The 26739-nt window shown below is 45.2% G+C and overlaps 1 long non-coding RNA gene across 2 annotated transcripts in view; it reads right to left on the bottom strand.

The window, feature by feature from the left end:
• The window catches only part of LOC128693846 (uncharacterized), a 94610-nt gene extending 75421 nt beyond the window's left edge, over nucleotides 1-19189 (bottom strand). The window contains exons 1-3 of one of the 2 annotated variants that reach the window (XR_008407776.1): nucleotides 19059-19189; nucleotides 16357-16587; nucleotides 6335-6376 (exon numbers count right to left, since the gene is read on the bottom strand). This is a non-coding gene — a long non-coding RNA (uncharacterized lncRNA). Of the gene's footprint in view, nucleotides 1-6334; nucleotides 6377-16356; nucleotides 16588-19058 lie in introns of those variants that run through there. The other variant, XR_011392742.1, reaches the window with a different exon arrangement.
• Nucleotides 19190-26739: the final 7550 nt, after the last annotated feature.

Here is a 26739-nt window from a genome sequence, read left to right as displayed (position 1 = left end):
TGCTTATATTTGCGATAATAGCTAAATCGTAAATATATTGCTTTATATTATTATTTGACTTAGTTACTATTGTTAGGTAGGATGTAACATATTATGTGCTCATAGTTCAAGTCTTGATTGTCTAACTACTGTAATTATCGCTCTTTGCTCGTTACTCTGCCGGCTTCTGTTGTTGGGCAGCAACTGTCCATGGAGCTATCACGTGATAGAGGGGAAGGGGGGTGTTCTCACCTCGCCTGAAGTATTCAGTCTGGTCTAGACTCGCTGGGTGGTTGGACGTATTCCAGACAAAAAGTGCCTAAACCTCCCTTATAGGCCCTTGTTGGAATATCGTCTTTCTGTCAATTGTTGTAGGTTCTGGAGACTCTGTTCACAGAACATTGTATAGACTTAGTGAGTTTCGACGTTGTACTAAGGTTGTGTATCTCTTAGACACTCTGAGCAACTCAGGTCCTGAGCTGTAGCTTCTGACCTAATTTGTACTGGTATCTGTGTATTGTCACAGTCGGGGATTTTCTTATGCTGAACTTAGATTCAGTAGTATGGGAGTTTTGTGACTTTTGTGGAGGATCTGCTGATGGTCCCTACTTAGTGTCGTTATATTATCTCCTTGTTCCTAATTCTGTGTCGCAGTTGCTTGTTATGTTGCTATTGGGCTTAGCATTCCTTTTATTGTTCAAGCAGACTGTTCTGATTGCCAGTTGGTCAAGAAGTTAGTTTATGTGAGGACTTTGTCAGTCACTTGGTTAAGTCTAGTCGAGTCGTGAGACATAGCAAACTACTAAGAGCACTTACACACATACACACAAACTTACTTGTACATATTTGTAATTTCTTATTAAATATTGATGTACCAGACAGTACTTAAGACTTATAAATGAGATATGTGCTTTCAGCACAATAATACTGTACACGAGAGAAGTGATTAATATTATTTTGATTATTGTGATTAATTTAATTTAATTTGATATACGCCTAGACAACTTAATTATTAATAAATTTATTAAATTTTAATTTCTCTTGTTAGTAGCCTACCAGTTGTAATCCTGAAGCACTATTGAATCATACTGAATTCTAATGGATAATTGGACAAGGATGCTGACTAATTGTTACGAAAACCCAGTAACAGGCTGGATGCTAGATGGGCAGTCCTTTCTAGTATTCACTGGAGATCTCTAAGCTTTTTAGAATCGCGTTTTTTGTAACAAACACCCCTTCCTCGGGCGGCGTCACAATTCCCCCTCCCCCTCCTCCTCTTCCCTTACCCTCCACATATGAGTATCACTGAAATACCCGTTGAAAAAGTCTAAGGTGAGTGAGCATAATATTTCATTAGTTACAATGCGCCACGCATATGATAGCAGAGAGAGAGCGAGAGAGAGAGAGAGAGAGAGAGAGGCAGAGACAGACACACACACAGATAGACAGAAAGACACAGACAGACAAAGACAGAATGAAATTAATTAATTTCGCGATCGTCAGAGTAAAATGAAAGAAAATTAACGTTGTTCTGCAAGACTATCGTGCACAGTGTTCCACAACAACACTATCCGTGCACAGTGCTCCACAACAACACTATCCGTGCACAGTGTTCCACAACAACACTATCCGTGCACAGTGTTCCACAACAAGACTATCGTGCACAGTGCTCCACAACAAGACTATCGTGCACAGTGTTCCACAACAACACTATCCGTGCACAGTGCTCCACAACAACACTATCCGTGCACAGTGTTCCACAACAAGACTATCGTGCACAGTGCTCCACAACAAGACTATCGTGCACAGTGTTCCACAACAAGACTATCGTGCACAGTGTTCCACAACAAGACTATCGTGCACAGTGTTCCACAACAACACTATCCGTGCACAGTGCTCCACAACAAGACTATCGTGTACAGTGTTCCACAACAACACTATCCGTGCACAGTGCTCCACAACAAGACTATCCGTGCACAGTGCTCCACAACAACACTATCCGTGCACAGTGCTCCACAACAACACTATCCGTGTACAATGCTCCACAATAAGACTATCCGTGCACAGTGCTCCACAACAACACTATCCGTGCACAGTGCTCCACAATAAGACTATCCGTGCACAGTGCTCCACAACAACACTATCCGTGCACAGTGCTCCACAATAAGACTATCCGTGCACAGTGCTCCACAATAAGACTATCCGTGCTCAGTGCTCCCCAACAACACTGTCGTTGCACAGTGCTCCACAAGACTATCCGTACACTGTGCTCCACAACAACACTATCCGTGCACAGTGCTCCATAACAAGACTATCCGTGCACGGTGCTCCACAACAACACTATCCGTGCACAGTGCTCCCAACAACACTGTCCGTGCACAGTGCTCCACAAGACTATCCGTACACTGTGCTCCACAGCAAGACTATCCGTGCACAGTGCTCCACAACACGACTATCCGTGCACAGTGCTCCACAACAAGACTATCCGTGCATAATGCTCCACAACAAGACTATCCGTGCACAGTGCTCCACAACAATACTATCCGTGCATAGTGCTCCACATCAAGACTATCCGTGCACAGTGCTCCACAACAAGACTATCCGTGCACGGTGCTCCACAACAACACTATCCGTGCACAGTGCTCCACAACAAGACTATCCGTACACTGTGCTCCACAACAAGACTATCCGTGCACAGTGCTCCACAACAACACTATCCGTGCACAGTGCTCCACAATAACACTATCCGTGCACAGTGCTCCACAATAAGACTATCCGTGCACGGTGCTCCACAACACGACTGTCCGTGCACAGTGCTCCACAACAAGACTATCCGTGCACAATGCTCCACAACAAGACTATCCGTGCACAGTGCTCCACAACAAGACTATCCGTGCACAGTGCTCCACAAGACTATCCGTGCACAGTGCTCCATAACAAGACTATCCGTGCACAGTGCTCCACAACAAGACTATCCGTGCACAGTGCTCCACAACAAGACTATCCGTGCACAGTGCTCCACAACAAGACTATCCGTGCACAGTGCTCCACAACAAGACTATCCGTGCACAGTGCTCCACAAGAAAACTATTCTTGCCGTGATGAAGGTGTCAAGTAGAAGTGATGAAGGTGTCAACTAGATTTAATGAAGGTGTCAACTACAGGTGAAGGTGCCAAACAGAGGTGATAAAGGTGTCAGCTAGAGTGATGAAGGTGTCAGCTAGAGGTGATAAAGGTGTCAGCTAGAGGTGATGAAGGTGTCAGCTAGAGTGATGAAGGTGTCAACTAGAGGTGATGAAGGTGTCAACTAGAGGTGATGAAGGTGTCAACTAGAAGTGATGAAGGTGTCAACTAGAAGTGATGAAGGTGTCAACTAGAGGTGATGAAGGTGTCAACTAGAGGTGATGAAGGTGTCAACTAGAAGTGATGAAGGTGTCAACTAGAAGTGATGAAGGTGTCAACTAGAAGTGATGAAGGTGTCAACTAGAGGTGATGAAGGTGTCAACTAGAAGTGATGAAGGTGTCAACTAGAGGTGATGAAGGTGTCAACTAGAGGTGATGAAGGTGTCAACTAGAAGTGATGAAGGTGTCAACTAGAAGTGATGAAGGTGTCAACTAGAGGTGATGAAAGTGTCAACTAGAAGTGATGAAGGTGTCAACTAGAAGTGATGAAGGTGTCAACTAGAAGTGATGAAGGTGTCAACTAGAAGTGATGAAGGTGTCAACTAGAAGTGATGAAGGTGTCAACTAGAGGTGATGAAGGTGTCAACTAGAAGTGATGAAGGTGTCAACTAGAAGTGATGAAGGTGTCAACTAGAAGTGATGAAGGTGTCAACTAGAAGTGATGAAGGTGTCAACTAGAAGTGTCAACTAGAAGTGATGAAGGTGTCAACTAGAAGTGATGAAGGTGTCAACTAGAAGTGATGAAGTGATGAAGGTGTCAACTAGAAGTGATGAAGGTGTCAACTAGAGGTGATGAAGGTGTCAACTAGAGGTGATGAAGGTGTCAACTAGAAGTGATGAAGGTGTCAACTAGAAGTGATGAAGGTGTCAACTAGAGGTGATGAAGGTGTCAACTAGAGGTGATGAAGGTGTCAACTAGAAGTGATGAAGGTGTCAACTAGAGGTGATGAAGGTGTCAACTAGAAGTGATGAAGGTGTCAACTAGAAGTGATGAAGGTGTCAACTAGAAGTGATGAAGGTGTCAACTAGAGGTGATGAAGGTGTCAACTAGAAGTGATGAAGGTGTCAACTAGAGGTGATGAAGGTGTCAACTAGAAGTGATGAAGGTGTCAACTAGAAGTGATGAAGGTGTCAACTAGAGGTGATGAAGGTGTCAACTAGAAGTGATGAAGGTGTCAACTAGAAGTGATGAAGGTGTCAACTAGAAGTGATGAAGGTGTCAACTAGAGGTGATGAAGGTGTCAACTAGAAGTGATGAAGGTGTCAACTAGAGGTGATGAAGGTGTCAGCTAGAGGTGATGAAGGTGTCAGCTAGAGTGATGAAGGTGTCAACTAGAGGTGATGAAGGTGTCAACTAGAGGTGATGAAGGTGTCAACTATAAGTGATGAAGGTGTCAACTAGAATGAAGGTGTCAACTAGAAGTGATGAAGGTGTCAACTAGAGGTGATGAAGGTGTCAACTAGAAGTGATGGTGTCAACTAGAGTGATGAAGGGGTCAACTAGAGGTGATGAAGGTGTCAACTAGAAGTGATGAAGGTGTCAACTAGAGGTGATGAAGGTGTCAACTAGAAGTGATGAAGGTGTCAACTAGAGGTGATGAAGGTGTCAACTAGAAGTGATGAAGGTGTCAACTAGAAGTGATGAAGGTGTCAACTAGAATGAAGGTGTCAACTAGAAGTGATGAAGGTGTCAACTAGAAGTGATGAAGGTGTCAACTAGAAGTGATGAAGGTGTCAACTAGAGATGATGAAGGTGTCAACTAGAAGTGATGAAGGTGTCAACTAGAGGTGATGAAGGTGTCAGCTAGAGTGATGAAGGTGTCAACTAGAAGTGATGAAGGTGTCAACTAGAAGTGATGAAGGTGTCAACTAGAAGTGATGAAGGTGTCAACTAGAGGTGATGAAGGTGTCAACTAGAAGTGATGAAGGTGTCAACTAGAGGTGATGAAGGTGTCAACTAGAAGTGATGAAGGTGTCAACTAGAGGTGATGAAGGTGTCAGCTAGAGGTGATGAAGGTGTCAGCTAGAGTGATGAAGGTGTCAACTAGAAGTGATGAAGGTGTCAACTAGAAGTGATGAAGGTGTCAACTAGAGGTGATGAAGGTGTCAACTAGAGGTGATGAAGGTGTCAACTAGAAGTGATGAAGGTGTCAACTAGAAGTGATGAAGGTGTCAACTAGAAGTGATGAAGGTGTCAACTAGAGGTGATGAAGGTGTCAACTAGAGGTGATGAAGGTGTCAACTAGAAGTGATGAAGGTGTCAACTAGAAGTGATGAAGGTGTCAACTAGAGGTGATGAAGGTGTCAACTAGAGGTGATGAAGGTGTCAGCTAGAGGTGATGAAGGTGTCAACTAGAAGTGATGAAGGTGTCAGCTAGAGGTGATGAAGGTGTCAACTAGAAGTGATGAAGGTGTCAACTAGAGGTGATGAAGGTGTCAGCTAGAGGTGATGAAGGTGTCAACTAGAAGTGATGAAGGTGTCAACTAGAGTGATGAAGGTGTCAGCTAGAGGTGATGAAGGTGTCAGCTAGAGGTGATGAAGGTGTCAGCTAGAGTGATGAAGGTGTCAGCTAGAGGTGATGAAGGTGTCAGCTAGAGTGATGAAGGTGTCAGCTAGAGGTGATGAAGGTGTCAACTAGAAGTGATGAAGGTGTCAACTAGAGTGGTGAAGGTGTCAACTAGAGGTGATGAAGGTGTCAGAGGTGATGAAGGTGTCAACTAGAGGTGATGAAGGTGTCAGCTAGAGGTGATTAAGGTGTCAGCTAGAGTGGTGAAGGTGTCAACTAGAGGTGATGAAGGTGTCAACTAGAAGTGATGAAGGTGTCAACTAGAAGTGATGAAGGTGTCAACTAGAGTGGTGAAGGTGTCAACTAGAGGTGATGAAGGTGTCAACTAGAAGTGATGAAGGTGTCAGCTAGAGGTGATGAAGGTGTCAACTAGAGGTGATGAAGGTGTCAGCTAGAGGTGATGAAGGTGTCAGCTAGAGTGGTGAAGGTGTCAACTAGAGGTGATGAAGGTGTCAGCTAGAGGAGATGAAGGTGTCAGCTAGAGTGGTGAAGGTGTCATCTAGAGGTGATGAAGGTGTCAAGTAGAGGTGATGAAGGTGTCAACTAGAGGTGATGAAGGTGTCAGCTAGAGTGGTGAAGGTGTCAACTAGAGGTGATGAAGGTGTCAACTCACCTTCACTTGCAGCCTGCACCACCATCTCACTCACCTGTTAGACAAAAAAAATACATTATACATTGGAAACAGAGTAGTGTATGCTTCTGTAGGAAGGATTTTGTTGTATTATGTTATTAGGTTTCCTTGGAAGCGCTAAACTCGTCTGCAATCATTCAGCGCAAGAAACGGTGGAGGCTCGAACCTCCGTCCGCTGATGGGAAACAAAAACTAAACGCCGTAGAACTGTACTCATGGTCAGGACCCTTCCATGGCAACTATGTGTCCTCTCCCCTGGATTCTAATATGGCAAATGGGTTCTCTCTACCTGGACCGTCCCATGGTAACTATGTATCCTCTCGAACCCTAACATAGCAATTGTGTACTCTCGATCTGAATCCTAACACAGTAATTGTGTCCTCTCGACTTGCACCCTCCCATGGCAACTGTGTACTCTCGACCTTCACCCTCTCATGGCAACTGTGTACTCTCGATCTGCACCCCTCCCAAGACAACTGTGTACTCTCGACCTGCACCCTCCCATGGCAACTGTGTACTCTCGACCTGCACCCTCTCATGGCAACTGTGTACTCTTGACCTGCGTCCTTCCATGGTAACTATGTACGCTTGACCTGCATCCTGCCATGGAAACTGTATATTCCCAACCTGCACTATTCCATTACAACTTTGTCCTCTCGACCTGAACCCTCCCATGGCAACTGTGTACTATCGACCTGCACCCTCCCATGGCAACTGAGTATTATCGACCTGTACCCTCCCATGACAACTGTATCCCAACGATTTGGTATTTTCTATGGCAACTATGGTGATGACACAAAATTAATTACTGACCAACAAATTCTTGACATTGTAGCTAATTGTTATTATTATATTCTTAGGAAAGCGTAAACCCCTATGGGTCATACAACGCCTGAGGAATGGCTGGAAATCAGGTTTCAATCTGAAGAAATGTAAAGCAGCGCTAAATTCTTGAATTCGAAGCTCTTCGTTAGTATCTAGGCTCCTCCTTCCTTGCACACTAACATCCCCCGGCCTTGTTGAAGGTGGAGAGGTATTTTGAGGGGCTCAGTTCTTCATCCTTCACGAAAAGGGAGAAATAATTTTAAGGGAATCATTCCTTCATCCTTCACGGAAGGGGAGAAGTAATTTTAAGGGGATCATTCCTGCATCCTTCACAGAAGGGGAGAAGTAATTTTAAGTGGATCATTCCTTCATCCTTCACAGAAGGGAAGAAGTAATTTTAAGGTGCTTAGTCATTCAGCCTTGGCGGACGTTGCCGGGTTCCACAGTGACGATCACTGTGAAATTCAGTAAATATATTAAACACAAGCAACAGTGTGTGAGATGCAGGTCCTACGTTGAACGTGGCTCCACTATCTGTTGACCCGAGAACAGGTAATAACACTGACATATCCCGTTTCACATGTCACTTGACATATAAATGTGAAAGTTCACTTTGTAGTAGCTACTCGTCACAGTGTTGGCAAACTGTCCTCAGGCGACACCGTTCGTTTTCTTACCCGATCCCCAAAGTCAATTTATGAAATGGTTAATGGTCTATGTCGGACAGAAACGTAGTCATAAATTTTCTTTCTACTATGTGAAGGGGATGTTTGTGTATAATGAATTAGAAAAAGGTTTTATTTTTATTTAAGCTTAGCTTGGTTTATGTAAGTTAATATAATCTAACACAGGATTATCCAGCATAATCTTACACGGACGTATATTTCAGCACAAATAATTGGTAGTATGGGCAGCATATACCAATACAGAAACTTAATTAATCCATAAACACGGTGCATAACATAAATAATTTAAGGCATAATATCTCTTTCAGTGTATACGCAATTAGTTTATTCCCTGTTTCAACGAGTGAAGTTAATATAAAAGTTAATGAGCGTGGTAATGACCCAAGTGCAAAAGATACGTCTTCAAGCCTTTAAACGCTAGACAAGCCTCACCCATCGCTACCTGTTGACTGCCAGAACTGAATATAGCTGTTATATTAAGGACTGGGTGATATGAAAGGGAGATTAGGAATGTTTTCCTAGTATTTTTTTTTTTTTCGTTCTTTTCCTCTTTCATTTAAGGTGAGTCGTGAAGGGTTTCTCAGGCTTATCAGTAGTTAGGCACGTGCGCTGAAAACAACTAGGCCCCTAACACGGTCTCAGCCATGTGGTGAACACGCCTGGACCACTAACTCGGTGTCAGCTATGCGTGGAGAGCATACCTGGGCCACCAACACGGTGTCAGTCACACCTGGTAAACACACCTGGGACACCAACACGGTGTCAACCACGCCTGGTGAACGTACCTGGCCCACCAACACGATGTCAGCCATGCCTGGCGAACACACCTGGGCCACCATCACGGTGTCAGCCACGCCTGGTAAACACACCTGAACCACCAACACGGTGTCAGCCACGCCTGGTAAACACACCTGAGCCACCAACACGGTGTCAGCCACGCCTGGTAAACACACCTGAGCCACCAACACGGTGTCAGCCACGCCTGGTAAACACACCTGAGCCACCAACACGGTGTCAGCCACGCCTGGTAAACACACCTGAGCCACCAACACGGTGTCAGCCACGCCTGGTAAACACACCTGAGCCACCAACACGGTGTCAGCCACGCCTGGTAAACACACCTGAACCACCAACACGGTGTCAGCCACGCCTGGTAAACACACCTGAGCCACCAACACGGTGTCAGCCACGCCTGGTAAACACACCTGAACCACCAACACGGTGTCAGCCACGCCTGGTAAACACACCTGAGCCACCAACACGGTGTCAGCCACGCCTGCTAAACACACCTGAGCCACCAACACGGTGTCAGCCACGCCTGGTAAACACACCTGAGCCACCAACACGGTGTCAGCCACGCCTGGTAAACACACCTGAGCCACCAACACGGTGTCAGCCACGCCTGGTAAACACACCTGAGCCACCAACACGGTGTCAGTCAACACGGTGTCAGTCAACACGGTGTCAGTCAACACGGTGTCAGTCAACACGGTGTCAGTCACTTCCTGCACAGTAAGTGATCTTTATGAAAAAAATACAAGAAATTCCACTTTTTGTCCAGACGTCCCACAAGAATTTCATCACTAACATCATAATCTACATTATCATATTCATGGGGAAGCGTTAGTCCCGTAAGGGCCATGGAGCACCCGGGGAAATGAGAGGTAATCAAGTTTGATCCGAGGAAGGGTGAGTAGCTCTTTGCAATTCACTGGTATACCTTCAGGAAAGTTCTCCTGGAGGTATACTTGGGGAATAACATTAGTAAACTGTCTCGAATTCTGATCCCAGTTTACACTCGCCACTTTTCAGCGCTTTGATCCAAGGGATTGGAGATATTATTCATATTCCCCGTACACAAGTCTGTTTAATACACAGGAATGTACAGTATATGCAAACTCCTATTTTGTATATACAGATATATATGTGAAATAGTGGCGAACAAGCAATACAAGATGCGAAACAACCACACGGGGAGTTGAATGATAGCTCTAGGCTTTTCGTATTGCATTCAACACATCAGGAGCTTTCCAATGTTGCAGAAATGAGCAGGAAGTCCAAGCAGATTAATTGATGTGTGTGTGTGTGTGTGTGTGTGTGTGTGTGTGTGTGTGTGTGTGTGTGTGTGTGTGTGTGTGTGTGTGTGTGTGTGTGTGTGCGCACTTATTTTTCTTTTTCTATATATCTAACCGCCACATCGTAATTGAACCAATTAGCTGCTTGTGGTAATAACCTGATTTTCATAGTATTGACCTTGTCTGTCGCACATCTTCAAATTCATCCCATATTCTACGATGTTCCTTGAATTTTTTATGCTTATTAAAATTTTCAGGACTTAATTACAATTTATGAGGTTTCTTGATGTTTACAAATATTTTCAGGACTGATCATGGAATCTATCATCTTCGTTGGCCTGTATTCACTGTCAGCAATTTTCGTTACGTAGCTTTAGTCTGCGTTACAGTCAAGGTGTGATATTTGCAGTAAGAGGATACTGTAGCATCATACAAGTTAATGTACCGAAGCAGCGTTCGTAAAAGCTACTATAATTCTGACTACACAATTTACTTTTAGTTTGATTATGTACCTGCAGATGTGCGCTTGCAAGTGCGACCTAGACTAACATTCGTGTCAATCGGTTTATGCGAATATTTTCCCCTGTAATTATAGCGAGTTATAGATACTTCGAATTCCAACTGCACTCCTATGACTTTCATATTCATTATCTGTCTTATAATAGTATTCCGAGAGCTTGGAACCGAATGAACAAAGATAAATTCAGCTTTTTCTTTCACTAGCTTTGGCTAAGTTATCAACTTCATCACGTAGGAATAAGTTAGAGTGAAATGGAAGCCACAGTAACTGTACAATGATTCCATTGTCTGTGATTTTTATCACATCTACACCTGGCTTCTCCATTGAGTATGTCGTTGAAGGTATTGTGTCACGTGGATCCAGTGTTGACACAGAGATCCTCTTCGCCACCTCGGAGGTTTCCCAGTAGAGGAAAACTTCAGTGACTGACCTGAACGAGTGTGTAAGAAAGACTGGTTGAACCGGGAAAGCATCTGCTGGGCGGAACGTATTCTCAGAGTAGTAATACGAGCGCATGTTTCTTTCATATATGTCCATAGAATAGCCCAGCAAAGCAGATGTATGAACCAAGGTACGGGTGGGGATTGAACTCACGACAAGTGGGTCGTAAAACTCCAGGCGAGCAAGTCAACATAATGTATGGGTTAGTTGCGACAATCCAAGTAGCTGTGACAATCCAAGTAGCTGTGACAACCCAAGTAGCTGTGACAACCCAAGTAGCTGTGACAACCCAAGTAGCTGTGACAACACAAGTAGCTATGACAACCCAAGTAGCTGTGACAACACAAGTAGCTGTGACAACCCAAGTAGCTGTGACAACACAAGTAGCTGTGGCAACCCAAGTAGCTGTGACAACCCAAGTAGCTGTGACAACCCAAGTAGCTGTGACAACCCAAGTAGCTGTGACAACCCAAGTAGCTGTGACAACCCAAGTAGCTGTGACAACCTAAGTAGCTGTGACAACACAAGTAGCTGTGACAACACAAGTAGCTGTGACAACCCAAGTAGCTGTGACAACCTAAGTAGCTGTGACAACCCAAGTAGCTGTGACAACCCAAGTAGCTGTGGCAACCCAAGTAGCTGTGGCAACCCAAGTAGCTGTGACAACCCAAGTAGCTGTGACAACACAAGTAGCTGTGACAACCCAAGTAGCTGTGACAACCCAAGTAGCTGTGACAACACAAGTAGCTGTGACAACCCAAGTAGCTGTGACAACACAAGTAGCTGTGACAACCCAAGTAGCTGTGACAACCCAAGTAGCTGTGACAACACAAGTAGCTGTGACAACCCAAGTAGCTGTGACAACCCAAGTAGCTGTGACAACCCAAGTAGCTGTGACAACACAAGTATCTGTGACAACCCAGGTAGCTGTGACAACCCAAGTAGCTGTGACAACCCAAGTAGCTATGACAACACAAGTAGCTGTGACAACACAAGTATCTGTGACAACCCAAGTAGCTGTGACAACCCAAGTAGCTGTGACAACCCAAGTAGCTGTGACAACCCAGGTAGCTGTGACAACCCAGGTAGCTCTGACAACCCAAGTAGCTGTGACAACCCAAGTAGCTGTGACAACCCAAGTAGCTGTGACAACCCAGGTAGCTCTGACAACCCAAGTAGCTGTGACAACCCAAGTAGCTGTGACAAACCAGGTAGCTGTGACAACCCAGGTAGCTGTGACAACCCAAGTAGCTGTGACAAACCAGGTAGCTGTGACAACCCAGGTAGCTGTGACAACCCAAGTAGCTGTGACAACCCAGGTAGCTGTGACAACCCAAGTAGCTGTGACAACCCAAGTAGCTGTGACAACCCAAGTACCTGTGACAACCCAAGTAGCTGTGACAACCCAAGTAGCTGTGACAAACCAGCTAGCTGTGACAACTCAGGTAGCTGTGACAACCCAAGTAGCTGTGACAACCCAAGTAGCTGTGACAGCCCAAGTAGCTGTGACAACCCAAGTAGCTGTGACAACCCAAGCAGCTGTGACAACTCAAGTAACTGTGGCAACACAAGTAGCTATGACAACCCAAGTATCTGTGACAACCCAAGTAGCTGTGACAACCCAAGCAGCTGTGACATCCCAGGTAGCAGTGACAACCCCAGGTAGCAGTGACAACCCCAGGTAGCAGTGACAACCCCAGGTAGCAGTGACAACCCCAGGTAGCAGCGATGCTTTCATCCAGCGACCAGTGTGCACGAAGAAAAAAGGGGGTGAGGGTTAGGAGAAATTGTGGTAGGGAAGGGTAGGGGGAGGGTAAAGTGGGAGAAGCAAAAAGAAGGAGGGGAGGGGCGAAAGTGGGTTCCCCATTTCGAATGGGGAACGAGAGATGGCTGGTGGAATAGAGGTGTGGTTATTGTGAGGTGGAACATGGATGGGGTGAGAGGCAGAACAGGGGGGGTTGAGAGGGAAGACTGGGGAAGGGAGAAAAATGAGGGGAGAACATTAGGAAGGGAGGGAGGAGAGGAGGAGAGTGGGGGTTATTGAGCCGTGGGAGGGAGGAAGGTAGTGGATTGTGGGGGGCAGGGGAGGATAAAGGATGCTAGTGTTGAGGTAGGTAAGGTCGGGTGCACCGCACTACATCCTGGGATCACCGAACTTGTGGCTCAGGCTGGGCATGCTTCACTCTTGACACAGACGGTGGCCATTGCAGTCACCAGCTGCCTTAACTTTGTCGATTCCCCTCCTCTCCTTCCCTCTCTCACACCCCGTTCCCCTCAGTCACACCCCTACCCCCGCCTCCAAACCCCACCCACCATATACACATATTCGCAAAATTATAATGTATATATAAATAAATAATATATATATATATATATATATATATATATATATATATATATATATATATATATATATATATATATATATATATATATATATATATATATATATATATATATATATATATATATATATATATATACATGTATATATATCAGGCCAAGTGTCTGTCACAAGTGCCTTTGACAACTAGTAACTTCTACACACACACACACACACACACACACACACACACACACACACACACACACACACACACACACACACACACACACGCACGCGCGCGCGCGCGACATCTTAACAGGGAATCGTTCAGGACTCTGTACACCTTGTACGTTAGGAGGAATCGACAAGGTGGACAGAGACGAGATGTTCCAGAGATGGGACACAGCAACGAGGAGTCATAGTTGGAAGTTGAAGACTCAAATGAATCACATAGATATTAGGAAGTATTTCTTCAGTCACAGAGTTATCATGAAGTGGAATAGTCTGGAAAGTGATGTAGTGGAGGCAGGATCCATACATATCTTTAAGAAGAGGTATGATAAAGCTCATGGAGCAGAAAGTGACCTAGTAGCGGCCATTGAAGAGGCGGGGCCAGGAGCTATGAATCGACCACTGCAAACATAACTAGGTGAGTACAACTAGTCACCCACTCAAGAGCGCCCATCAAGGCACTCAAATGAGTGCCTTGATGGGTGGGCTGAGTGGGTGGCTAGATGTTCAGGGTGGGAGATGGTTGAGGTAGGTGGTTGAGGCAGGTGGTTGAGGCAGGTGGCTGAGACAGGTGAACTCAACAATGAGTCAAATTATCTCCCTCACCTGTTTCCGGATATTATAGTTACAGTTGGACCCTCTCACACACACATGCACACGCACTCATGAATACCCTCCCCCCACACACTACCAACCCTCCATCAAGAACCCCCACACACCATCAACCCTCCATCATGAACCCTCACACACCACCAACCACCATCATGAACCCCCCTACACACCACCAACCACCATCATGAACCCCCACACACACCACCAACCACCATCATGAACGCCCTACCCCCACCACCACCACACACACCAACACCATCAACACTGATGAACACCTTCATCTAGGCTGAGGGACTGGTTACTCGTATTCTACTGTCTCTAGTCTCAACACCTTCAATTAACCTCTGCATTGAGCTGATAAAGCCAGTGGTTGGTGAAACGTCTTCAGAATAAATACACCAGGTGTTACACATGTGTCTCATTAACTTGTCGGTACTGCATACAATTACTGCTACCAAAACAAAACTCGGTAGAGGGCAAAACGTAGTCTATACAGATTCTACCTCTTGAAATATTACATGAAATGATCTGTACATAGGTTAGATAAATTAAATTTTGTTGTAATGATGTTTTAATAAGGTTATCTTGCTGTGTTAGTTTTAATTCAGAACGGAGAAGAATCTGTCATTACTGACTCAAATGATGGTGTTAATGTTGATTAACTGAGTACAAACCATAAGAGCAGTTATCAGCAGGCCCATTATATTGTTTATTAATTTATATAATTTATTTTTATATGTTTTGTTGTATTGGTATGAGGTTGAGTGATTACACGGTCGAATTAAAACCATTACAATATCATGAAAAGTCTATGCCACCAGGTGTCAGCACCAGCATGGCGCGAAATATAAACCCAGGGGGACCTACAACAACAACTACTACTACCACTACCACTACTACTACGACCAACAGATCCCTCACTGGCTTCAGGAAGGAACTTGGCAAGTTCCTGCCAACTGTTACTGGTCAACCAGGCTGTGGTGCTCACGTCAGTGTGCATGCTTGGCGTGGCCACAGCCCTCGGCCCCGGGAGCAATGATACCCGGAACTACTGCCAGGTGGAACACCTGATCGAAGCCATTCTGACCTAATTATTTTTACACGTCATCACCTATTTTTATACCAAATTATCATCTTCTTTTTGCATAATGGCTATATGTTTCGTAAATGCTACCCACCTTATAAACTTGTTACACATCCTTATTATCCACTCTGATGACAGTCCTTACCATTCTCATATTAGTTCATAAACTAATTAGTTTTAATTCAGTTTGACTGGTCGTGGATCATTAAGCTTGCAATTTATCGATCAATAAAATATACTTTAATACCTAAGCAAGGAATTAAAGTATATTCTCAGTTTTAATATACTAAGGCACCTTTTCGGTGTATATACCATATCATATATTCTCATATTTTGTTGCATGCAAAAACAGTTTGATTATTTTTTTAATGTTAATTATTTGTTAACTTGCGTTGCCAGTCAACGAAAGTGAAATTAAAATCATTACATCATTCAAATTTCTTAGGTTAAAAAAATGCGATACAAACATAGTTCATTATAATAGCAAGTTCCCTCAGGGACGCATGAAAAACACGGAAGAGTGCCTCTACTTGAGAATAAACATGGAAGAGTGCCTCTACTTGAGAATAAACATGGAAGAGTGCCTCTACTTGAGAATAAACATGGAAGAGTGCCTCTACTTGAGAATAAACACGGAAGAGTGCCTCTACTTGAGAATAAACATGGAAGAGTGCCTCTACTTGAGAATAAACACGGAAGAGTGCCTCTACTTGAGAATAAACATGGAAGAGTGCCTCTACTTGAGAATAAACACGGAAGAGTGCCTCTACTTGAGAATAAACACGGAAGAGTGCCTCTACTTGAGAATAAACACGGAAGAGTGCCTCTACTTGAGAATAAACACGGAAGAGTGCCTCTACTTGAGAATAAACACGGAAGAGTGCCTCTACTTGAGAATAAACACGGAAGAGTGCCTCTACTTGAGAATAAACACGGAAGAGTGCCCCTACTTGAGAATAAACACAGACGAGTGCCTCTACTCGAGAATAAACACAGAAGAGTGCCTCTACTTGAGAATAAACACGGAAGAGTGCCTCTACTTGAGAATAAACACAGAAGAAAGCCTCTACTTGAGAATAAACACAGAAGAGTGCCTCTACTCGAGAATAAACACAGAAGAGTGCCTCTGCTCGAGAATATGTATGCATGGGGAAGGAATGTGGGGTATTTATGAGGATACAAGATAAATTACTTACATTGTGAGATACCAGTCGGCGTGGAGAAACAAAAGATGCTCCTCCAGCAATCTGTACAAGCTGGTTAATTGATGAGTGAGATATATATAGCTGCTGATCAGCACCTTTCCACTCGACTCGGCTGATACTCGCCACATCGAGGGCATTGACCTTTACGTAACACTTATTTTTCTAATATGCACGTTCTTAGCCTTCGTTATATTTGATTTTACGATCACTTTGCATTCATTTCTAAGCACAGAAAAGGGTATGAAACAATGTGGGAAGGTGGAGAGAGGTGTGACAGTACGCGACGCAACACTGTGTAGACAAACGACCTTGGCTGCCAGGCACGCGACCTCTACTCCAAGCTGTTGTTTTCCTTCCCCGGCAACGCCACACAGACGCCAACAACTCCAACGGCGCTCACAACCTACACCATCGATGACTTAACTATTCTAATACACCGGAATACATATAGCATCCACTGGTAGGGAGACATGAATGTGTTCTTTTTTCCTTTTGAAACCCCCCTTCCCCCTTCTAAACGGAAAGTGTCGTACAGTAGAGCAGCTTCCGCTTAGAGGCCACCACGGCTGTTGACCCCCAACAAGTCAGTGTTTACATTGGAGTGAAGACGGTGTGCTTCAACGTAATCTTTAATTACTTCCGTAAACATTTGCAATAATTACCTGGATTAATAAAACCTCATAAAATATATATGGGATCAATCTTAATTAATTATCAGATCATCACGAGTCACGCGACTTATGATATACAAGGTGTCCACAAACTCCTTAACGTTTTAAAAAAAATTTACAACCAAATTGTGAAAGATATGAAAATGCAGTTTTCTGCATATAATTAGATTAGTAATAGAGTTTTAGGGTTGTCTAATCTATGCAGACTTAGTGTCCCTTAACACATTTGCCTAATCGATACTCCAGTTCATTCTACGTATTAGCCAACATATTCTGTGTGAAATTTCCCATGTTATCAAATATTCTAGCATGAGGTGTTTTAATGCCAGTTGCTGCATCTTGTAAACCAGATAGAGGAGATTTAAAGCAGTGATATCGGCGTGAGTTTGGAGAAAGGGTGGGGGGGGGTGGAGGGACATATAATGGGTTCAAAACGCATAACCCATCTTCCAGAAAACTTAACATTATGATAATTATGATCGTATGCAAAGAACTTCGTTTTCATATGTTTTCCCTGCTGATCACGGGGAAAAATATTAACTCAAGGAATGTGGGGACTCGGGACATCTGGACCACTTTGTCCTTGTAGGATCGAAGCCCGAGGATTCTGGAGCCAACATGCAACAGGCTTCCTCAGTGACCTAACTTCCAGCCTCATCTACACCACTAAAGACCCAAGAGCTGCCACCTTCCTGTTGTAGCGCCTCGTTTCCAGTACAGCGTCTGAGGAGCTGGAGGAGATTTATAATCTATTTTAAAATAGTGTTATAATGTATACATGATGTCAATAAAAGTATGTATATAAATAAATAAATATTTTCATCCCCATGTGGCTTGTTCTGCATTGTTAAGATCGCCTGTTTATATATATATATATATATATATATATATATATATATATATATATATATATATATATATATATATATATATATATAGAGAGAGAGAGAGAGAGAGAGAGAGAGAGAGAGAGAGAGAGAACGCATTATCATAAAATTTAGTCGACCTGTGTGTCTAAGATGAATGAGTAATGCAGCAGGGACCGGCAGGGAGCATTGTGCAAGACGAGACAGTAGTCTGCCCTCCAGACAGTGCCATAGGCCTGAGACACCAACAGCGCGGCCAGACGTGTGGCTCTCCCCCCCCCCCCCCACTCCTCCCACGCCTCCACACAGCTTACCATGTGCTCTCACCTATCAATATCTGCGCCACAGAGACCATGTCGGGGTTTTGGTGAATGTGGCTTCCCTCAGAGAGAGTGGCTTAACAGGTTACCTTAACCTGACAAGTATTAAGCTCAAATGTATAACGGAAGTAGTGGCTATACGGAATGGTGGGTGAGCATGGGAAAAGTCATCGACATGGGGATCTGAGGAGGGAACACCTCTGGTGAGTCCGACTCTTATTATAAGGGGACAACTTTGGCACTACCAGGGGAAAGGGGAGGAGAGAAAAGCCCTCAATAACCCTCTGGCTAACGGATTGTCCCCTTAACATACTTCCCCCTCGCATAACTACGGCCTCACAATACTGAATAACATGCTCGGCACCTCTCGTCAGGACGGACATGGCATTTTTGTGAGAGCTCAAGGTGGGGTCGCTAGCCGTGTTGTGTGGAGGACGATGCTCCCGCTGACAGTGCAACGCTGCTGTTGCTGCTGCTGCTGTTGCTGCTACAAGATACACCACCCACGCTGCTCCACAGTCCTGCCAGGGACACTATGCACTATGAACACAATATTTCACGAAGAATGGAATTCTGCTTGCACGATATCTTTTCTTCACTATATTTAATAATACAAGCGAATGCATTTCTTCTGAGATCTATGGCAAGTTAAACATTTTTGGGTGTTGTCGAAAACTAGCAACGTTAAATGGGAGCATCGCTAACGTTAACACATACCCCATACAGCTAACGTTTCGTAAGCATTGTCACGTCACTAACGAAATTATAAACATTGTTGCACCTCTAATGTTATTATAAACACTCAATTTTTTTTTACCACCAACACTGAGTAGTACCTTCAGTCACCAAGCATGGTGTAGGACACAGTGAGGGTGTGAGCACTCGCAGCTATTGCGAGTAGCAGCAATGCCAGTGAGGAGCGGGTCAGGGGGCCGAGTAGCGTGCCCAAACCCCTCGCCAGCCAAACACAAACTGAGTTACTGAGGGCAACGACCGGGTGTCCCGTCCCCCCCCCCTTCCTCCATCCTCTCCCTCCCAGTTCTCATCGCCTCTCCCCCCCCCACACACACAACCTGCCGTGAGGGGAGGCCCAGACCCCTCAGCCACCCATCCTTGTCTCTTACCAGAGCCCAGCTGTTTCCACCCTACCACAGCCGATTAAGTCTGGAGCTGGAGTAACTATGCTCGAGTCGCGGGTTACACAGCCCATTACACATCCTGCCTTGGGATAGGGAGGAAGGAGGGGGAGGGGGGTGTTTAATCCTCCGTGTGGTCTGCTGGCTAGTGATTCATTCAACTAATTACATGCGTGTGTGCGCGTGTACTCACCTATTTGTCCTCTTCTTATTTATGGTTCCAGGGGTCGAGGCATATGGGCCTGCCTTTAGACGCTTACTTGTGTGTGTGTGTGTACTCACCTAGTTGAGGTTGCGGGGGTCGAGTCCGAGCTCCTGGCCCCGCCTCTTCACTGATCGCTACTAGGTCACTCTCCCTGAGCCGTGAGCTTTATCATACCTCTGCTTAAAGCTATGTATGGATCCTGCCTCCACTACATCGCTTCCCAAACTATTCCACTTACTGACTACTCTGTGGCTGAAGAAATACTTCCTAACATCCCTGTGATTCATCTGTGTCTTCAGCTTCCAACTGTGTCCCCTTGTTACTGTGTCCAATCTCTGGAACATCCTGTCTTTGTCCACCTTGTCAATTCCTCTCAGTATTTTGTATGTCGTTATCATGTCCCCCCTATCTCTCCTGTCATCCAGTGTCGTCAGGTTGATTTCCCTTAACCTCTCCTCGTAGGACATACCTCTTAGCTCTGGGACTAGTCATGTTGCAAACCTTTGCACTTTCTCTAGTTTCTTTACGTGCTTGGCTAGGTGTGGGTTCCAAACTGGTGCCGCATACTCCAATATGGGCCTAACGTATACGGTGTACAGGGTCCTGAACGATTCCTTATTAAGATGTCGGAATGCTGTTCTGAGGTTTGCTAGGCGCCCATATGCTGCAGCAGTTATTTGGTTGATGTGCGCTTCAGGAGATGTGCCTGGTGTTATACTGGTGTGTGTGTGTGTGTGTGTGTGTGTGTGTGTGTGTGTGTGTGTGTGTGTGTGTGTGTGTGTGTGTGTGTGTCAAAAGATCAGAACTACGTCCATTGGTGGTTTGTCACCTTGTAAACATTATTATATTTCACAATAGCTGTGGTCTTCACGACTCCCTGAAGCTCATTCAATTCGTCAAGTCTATTCGTACAGAAATACTTCCTACAATCTTTCCACACCGTGTTTTAGTGTTAAAGCGCTCGGCTCACATCCAAAAGGATCAGGGTTAAATATCTAGACGAGGAGGGACTTCTAGGGGAAAAGACTTCTTATAACTACTGACTCTCTCTCTCTCTCTCTCTCTCTCTCTCTCTCTCTCTCTCTCTCTCTCTCTCTCTCTCTCTCTCTCTATCTATCTATCTATCTATCTATCTATCTACCTACCTACCGAGTATTATTATAAGCATAACTAGCGCTAAATCCACAAGGGCCACCTAGTAATAAATATATTTCTACTTATTAATCAGCTGCTGTGGGTTGCATTCCGGGGAAGAGGACTTGGAGGACTCCAGATAGATATAAGCCTCACTGCTTGACTCTCTCTGGTTATCCTGGGATACCAGCACTTCGGGTTATCCTGGGGTATCGGCACTTCAGGTTATCCTGGGGTATCGGCACTTCAGATTATCCTGGGGTATCGGCACTTCAGGGTATCCTGGGATATCGGCACTTCAGGGTATCCTGGGATATCGGCACTTCAGCTTATCCTGGGATATCGGCACTTCAGCTTATCCTGGGATATCGGCACTTCAGCTTATCCTGGGATATCGGCACTTCAGCTTATCCTGGGATATCGGCACCTCAGGGTATCCTGGGATATCGGCACCTCAGGTTATCCTGGGATATCGGGACTTCAGGTTATCCTGGGGTATCGGCACTTCAGGGTATCCTGGGATATCGGCACTTCAGGTTATTCTGGGATATCGGCACTTCAGGTTATCCTGGGATATCGGCACTTCATGCTATCCTGGGATATCGGCACTTCAGGTTATCCTGGGATATCGGCACTTCAGGTTATCCTGGGATATCGGCACTTCAGGTTATCCTGGGATATCGGCACTTCAGGGTATCCTGGGATATCGGCACTTCAGGGTATCCTGGGATATCGGCACTTCAGGTTATCCTGGGATATCGGCACTTTAGGTTATCCTGGGATATCGGCAATTCAGGTTATCCTGGGAAATCGACACTTCAGGTTATCCTGGGAAATCGGGACTTCAGGTTATCCTGGGAAATCGGCACTTCAGGATATCCTGGGAAATCGGCACTTCAGGTACTCGTACTCTAACTTCCTCGTACTCTCGCTCACTTCTTCGTACTCTCACATATTTCCTCGTACTCTCACTCGCTTCCTCGTACTCTCACTCACTTCCTCGTACTCTCACTCACTTCCTTGTACTCTCACTCACTTCCTCGTACTCTCACTCACTTCCTCCTACTCTCACTCACTTCCTTTTACTCTCACTCACTTCCTCCTACTCTCACTCACTTCCTCCTACTCTCACTCACTTCCTCGTACTCTCACTCACTTCCTCGTACTCTCACTCACTTCCTTGTACTCTCACTCACTTCCTCGTACTCTCACTCACTTCCTCCTACTCTCACTCACTTCCTTTTACTCTCACTCACTTCCTCCTACTCTCACTCACTTCCTCCTACTCTCACTCACTTCCTCCTACTCTCACTCACTTCCTTGTACTCTCACTCACTTCCTCGTGCTCTCGCTCACTTCCTCGTACTCTCACTCACTTCCTCGTACTCTCACTCACTTCCTCGTACTCTCACTCACTTCCTCGTGCTCTCGCTCACTTCCTCGTACTCTCACTCACTTCCTCCTACTCTCACTCACTTCCTCCTACTCTCACTCACTTCCTCCTACTCTCACTCACTTCCTCGTACTCTCACTCACTTCCTTGTACTCTCACTCACTTCCTCGTGCTCTCACTCACTTCCTCGTACTCTCACTCACTTCCTTGTACTCTCACTCACTTCCTCGTGCTCTCGCTCACTTCCTCGTACTCTCACTCACTTCCTCCTACTCTCACTCACTTCCTCCTACTCTCACTCACTTCCTCCTACTCTCACTCACTTCCTCGTACTCTCACTCACTTCCTTGTACTCTCACTCACTTCCTCGTGCTCTCGCTCACTTCCTCCTACTCTCACTCACTTCCTCCTACTCTCACTCACTTCCTCGTGCTCTCGCTCACTTCCTCGTACTCTCACTCACTTCCTTGTACTCTCACTCACTTCCTCGTGCTCTCGCTCACTTCCTCGTACTCTCACTCACTTCCTCCTACTCTCACTCACTTCCTCCTACTCTCACTCACTTCCTCCTACTCTCACTCACTTCCTCCTACTCTCACTCACTTCCTCCTACTCTCACTCACTTCCTCCTACTCTCACTCACTTCCTTGTACTCTCACTCACTTCCTCGTACTCTCACTCACTTCCTCGTACTCTCACTCACTTCCTCGTACTCTCACTCACTTCCTCGTACTCTCACTCACTTCCTTGTACTCTCACTCACTTCCTCGTGCTCTCGCTCACTTCCTCGTACTCTCACTCACTTCCTCGTACTCTCACTCACTTCCTCGTACTCTCACTCACTTCCTCGTACTCTCACTCACTTCCTCGTACTCTCACTCACTTCCTCGTACTCTCACTCACTTCCTCGTACTCTCACTCACTTCCTCCTACTCTCACTCACTTCCTTTTACTCTCACTCACTTCCTCCTACTCTCACTCACTTCCTCCTACTCTCACTCACTTCCTCGTACTCTCACTCACTTCCTTGTACTCTCACTCACTTCCTCGTGCTCTCGCTCACTTCCTCGTACTCTCACTGACTTCCTCGTACTCTCACTCACTTCCTCGTACTCTCACTCACTTCCTCGTGCTCTCGCTCACTTCCTCGTACTCTCACTCACTTCCTCCTACTCTCACTCACTTCCTCCTACTCTCACTCACTTCCTCCTACTCTCACTCACTTCCTCCTACTCTCACTCACTTCCTTGTACTCTCACTCACTTCCTCGTGCTCTCGCTCACTTCCTCCTACTCTCACTCACTTCCTCCTACTCTCACTCACTTCCTCCTACTCTCACTCACTTCCTCGTGCTCTCGCTCACTTCCTCGTACTCTCACTCACTTCCTTGTACTCTCACTCACTTCCTCGTGCTCTCGCTCACTTCCTCGTACTCTCACTCACTTCCTCCTACTCTCACTCACTTCCTCCTACTCTCACTCACTTCCTCCTACTCTCACTCACTTCCTCCTACTCTCACTCACTTCCTCCTACTCTCACTCACTTCCTTGTACTCTCACTCACTTCCTCGTACTCTCACTCACTTCCTCGTACTCTCACTCACTTCCTCGTACTCTCACTCACTTCCTCGTACTCTCACTCACTTCCTTGTACTCTCACTCACTTCCTCGTGCTCTCGCTCACTTCCTCGTACTCTCACTCACTTCCTCGTACTCTCACTCACTTCCTCGTACTCTCACTCACTTCCTCGTACTCTCACTCACTTCCTCGTACTCTCACTCACTTCCTCGTACTCTCACTCACTTCCTCGTACTCTCACTCACTTCCTCGTACTCTCACTCACTTCCTCGTACTCTCACTCACTTCCTCGTACTCTCACTCACTTCCTCGTACTCTCCGCTGTACTTACACATGGTTCACATGTCAACTTCTCCAGTATTCAAATTACTCTTAAAGATCACTAAAAGGAGGAAAGAGTGTCTTGATCCAAGGAATCGCAGTTGTCCTCTCCTTCCTTGGATCAAAACTATTACCTCCTGTTTTCCAGGCTCTATATTTCCTATACCGTTTCACTTTTCCCGTTAATAATAATAATAATAATAATAATAATAATAATAATAATAATAATAATAATAATACACCCCATCCTCTGGGATATCAGCAGTAGTTTACCTGTGATATTCCTTTGAAGGATTTCTAGAGTTTTCCTACTGTAATAGCCACCCCTGGGCCAGGCTTGTCTTATGCTTGCCTGATCAACCAGGCTGTTACTGCCGCTGGCAGTAACAGCCTGGTTCACAGTGAGCGTGGGGATACCAAGAATTGACAGTGAAAGTAGGGATACCAACGCTCACAACAAGTATAAGGATACCAACCCTCAAAGCATGCGTGGGATACCCAGCTGAAGAGCTAGGAAGAATATATACAAATATAAGATTAAGACTGAAAGACTTTATAGGTAATATGTAAGGCTGAAGCTGAATCAAAGCTCCTCCACAGCCACATAGGGAAGAACGTGATCATATAGTATCAAGGAGGGGGAGGAAGGAGAGGGCCATCAACAGATATTTGTAGAGCGCTTAGCAGACAGTTTAAGCTCGGCCTCAGAAAAGAAAGCGAAGAGCTCTCTGGAAGAGCTGAAGTCAGTACAGATCGAAAGGAACTAGAATGATCACCACTACAAAGGGAGATGAAACTACTAAAGGAACTTGACATAAAAGCAAAGTGAGCTAGACTAATTTCCCACTGTTCGTTTTCTTAAGTGATTCTCATCATCAATTTCTAAACGTTACCTGTAATTGGATAGTTTTTTTTATTAAAGACTGGGTTAGGCTACATTACCTTATAAATAACGTATATTTAACCACTCCAGAGACTAATAGAAGAACTAGAAGAACAGGTACCGATAAGAACAGGTACCGATAAGAACAGGTACCGATAAAAATTGAAGTGCTCCAGTAGGTCTGGAAGCGGATGATGAAATAGAGGAATGTGTATCAGTAATGTGAACAAGGAACAATGAGTCGTATTCATAATTTTTAAAGGGGAGAACCGGTAAGCTACGAAAAAGTCTCGGTCAGATGACCAGCTGCGGGTCATCATGTGACTAAGACCCGCGGCAGATAAAGCTTGTCCTGCTTCCTGGCAAACCTTACCTAACTAACAGAGGGATGTTACAACATACTTCTTTAGTTCCAGGGTAGTTAAAGAGCGGAATTAGTTGGATGATAAAGATGCAGAAGAAAAATCATTAACCAGCTTCAGGAGTAAGTACGATGACGCCAAAGTTTCAGTAACCAGAAATACCAACCATAAATAGGAACCAAGTATCGACCCCCTGATACACAGATGAGCAAGTTCAGGCCCCTTGTTTTCCCCTCGCCTCGACCCCCGCACACAGAGCTGGGAGAGTCCAGGCCCCGTGTTTCCTCCCCACCCCCACTGTGGCTACACACGCTGGGAGACACGTCCTCTCACACCCCAAGGGTGTTCCAACCGGCCAGCTTTAATTTTCGTACCCAAAAGCCACATCACATTTGGGAAGGGTACACCGCCGCCTCACTCAGCATCAGAGCTGACACTAGCGGTTCATGAGACGTTATCTTCCTTAAATAGTGGCGACCTTGTGCATGCTGAACACACTATGCACCTCACACAATCACACTCACTCGTAAGCTACATAAACTTATACACATTCGCAGGTATGTATACTTTGGCACAGGAATATGCTTAATACACGAGTATATGAACTGGCATATATCCTAAAACGCATTATTTACAAAATTCAGAATCAATATGTGGCTCTGTAGCATGTACGTGCAGCCTTGCATGTGTAAATATGTACTGCGAACTGTACTATGGTCACTCAGAGGCATCATACAACATCTGCGTGCACCATGCAATGTTCACGCCTATTTACGTGACCTGACTTGACCTTGGCTGTCTCCTAACCCCTCTTCGCCTGACATGACCTTAGTTTTTTTCTAACAACTCTTCCCTTGACCTGACCTTGGATATCTCCTGACCTCTTTTCTTTGGCCTCCCCTTAGTTTTCTCTCTTTGTCTCTCTCTTGATAATGATCCGGAATGGACCGACAGGTTCTCTTGTTTAATATCCAGTTTGTGGGTTAATTGTGAGAAGACCAGCTGAATGTGACTTACTGCTTTGAACACACAGCTGGTAGTGCATGGAGCCAGCTGAGTGTGACCAATTCACTGTTTTGACCTTACGTCTGGCAGTGCTTGGAGTCACGTACTGCGTGACCCGATAAAGGTCGGGAAGTTGTCTTTATGTTCAGCTGTCACAGTGCTGTCTCAGCAAGGTGTCGCCTGGGAGTGACAATATATTACGCATTAATCAACAAACACTAAAGAGTGGGAGGAGAGAATGAGTACTCGAGGGATGCCTCACTTGGCAGACTTCCACCCTGAGGAAGGAGAAAGAGAGAGGTAGAGAGGGAGAGAGAGAGGGAGAGAGAGAGAGAGAGAGAGAGAGAGAGAGAGAGAGAGAGAGAGAGAGAGAGAGAGAGAGAGAGAGAGAGAGAGAGAGAGAGAGAGAGAGAATCGCTGCTGGGGACGAACATCTTAACTACGCTACAGAACATCCTTTCGAGCTACAACAAACACAGCTACACTGGCTACAAACAAAG

Source organism: Cherax quadricarinatus, chromosome 33 (genome assembly GCF_038502225.1).
Source record: "Cherax quadricarinatus isolate ZL_2023a chromosome 33, ASM3850222v1, whole genome shotgun sequence".
Classification (NCBI taxonomy): domain Eukaryota; kingdom Metazoa; phylum Arthropoda; class Malacostraca; order Decapoda; family Parastacidae; genus Cherax; species Cherax quadricarinatus.
This window is presented reverse-complemented; position numbering and strand designations above follow the sequence as displayed.